Raw genomic sequence first — 2067 nt, 5'->3', positions numbered from 1 at the left:
GACACAACTTAAAACAAGAGACAGTCTGTCAAAACTCGCATGTTAAGATGGGTTGGACGTGTTTTTCTGTGCTGCTGATATGGATTTCATGTGTTTGTTCAACAAAGGTGCATTATAATGCTCGAGTGGACGGTGAAAAAATGAAGGTAAGTTATATATTTCTTTTTATTTTACTCTCAAAATCATCGTTCTGTGAAGAAAAGTCTAACCAGTTATGGCACTGACTGATCATTAATGAATCATCTATGAAAAATAGACAAATATTTGTTATTAATATCATGCTCAGATCGAATTGTGTTATGTTTTGTACACTGAAAAAAAAATTATTGTCTTACTCAGTAGTTTTGTCTTGTTTTCCAGCACAAATATCTAAATATTCCTTAATCGAGATATTTACTGGAGAAGCAAAATTACAAAAGATTAGTTTTGTTTTCTGAACAAATATCAAAATTGAGATCTGCCAGTGGGGTCAGAAAAATAAACTTAATAAATAAACTTAATTCAAAGGGAAAGATTTTTAAAGACATCTCTCTAGTCCTTATTTGATTCATAAGCTTGCGATTCGATTCAATATAGATTAATTTGAATAAATATCAAGTAGCCTAAAGTATAATTTAATTTTAATTAAAAATTGTTATTTTTTTCTCAAGGACAAAAAAAATAAATAAAAAATCTCTCAAGTAGCTTAATGCTGTAAACTAAGGGTCAAGCCCTGTCAGATGGTACATTACTATAATATTAAAGTAAATTACTATAAATATTACTATAATGTAATATTACACTACTATAATATTCATTTTAAATAATATTAATACTATAATATATTAATACTATAATATTACTAAAATAATGTAATAACTGATTTGTATAGGCCTACAATTATTAATATAAGGCAGTTTTTATAAAAAAAAAATAAATGATATAAAAATCTATAAAAATAGAATATGTAATATATTGCATATATTTAGCAAAATGCTCCTCTCTAGAGTTAATTTTTCTAGCTAACTATTAAGGCTGTGACGCGAGATTAAAATTGACGGAGTATGAGGGTCAAATTAGGATACAATATGCCATCGCTACGTTTACATTATTCATTTTTATTAATACGATTTTTATTTCTATGATCAATTTGTGGAAAGGACTTCAGTAAGGTCTAACAGTAAATCATATACAGTACGGTCTGAAGAGACTCGTATGAAATCATACAGGAGAGAAGCCAGTCAGTTGAGTTTGTGGCAAAACCTTTTACAATTCTTGAGTATTGTTGTCTTTTACTGCATATGATAATTCATACTCAAAGCAGAACTGAAATGACATTCATTAGATGATTAGTTAAAACATTTCAAATGCAGCTGTCATGTATTTCATCATTGAAGATTTCTTAAAAATACTATCGTCTCGTCTTGTTTTCGCTTTCCTGAGGTAAATGTAATGTTGTTCTCAAGCTGAGACATGATTCATTTCAGTACGTTGTTCTATATCTTTCAACATTCCTTCTGATGTTCATGCATGTTTATTTGGTGCTGCAACTAGTAATAAAGAGGAAAAGACGAAAAAGAAAGAGTGCCAAAGCGGTATTTATTGATTGAATAAAATTGACAGAATTTGAAAGCTGCTCTGTCTTGTCTCTCAGCATGTTGTCAGTGTCCTCTCTTTCACTTCATGAAAAAATAGATGTGTGGCATGAGAGCGTGAGAACAGATTTGCTTAAATTGGCAACCCTGATAATAAATCTTGTTCTTTAAAATTCTTTGAAAAACATTTTATAGTCAAATATTACATGAAAATTAGTTAATGGTGTTTTATATCCAAATCTAATATTAAATAGTCAAATATTCACATTTACATGATGCGTCAAAGCCTCACTTAATGTTCTTGTGTATTCTCATGAACTCACACCGACAAACCACTCTGGGGTGCGTTTCCCCAAGTCAAATATGGTCGCAAGTTCTGTCATTAGCAACAGTTCAGCGGAATTTGCAACCATAGTTGGCTAACGATGCTTTTGGGAAACGCTGCCCAGAGTGGGTGTTTTATTTCAGACACCAATTGTTGTGTCTTCTGCAT

Source organism: Ctenopharyngodon idella, chromosome 18 (assembly GCF_019924925.1).
Source record: "Ctenopharyngodon idella isolate HZGC_01 chromosome 18, HZGC01, whole genome shotgun sequence".
Taxonomy (NCBI): domain Eukaryota; kingdom Metazoa; phylum Chordata; class Actinopteri; order Cypriniformes; family Xenocyprididae; genus Ctenopharyngodon; species Ctenopharyngodon idella.
The sequence above is the reverse complement of the archived record's forward strand: the minus strand, read 5'-3'. Positions refer to the sequence as shown.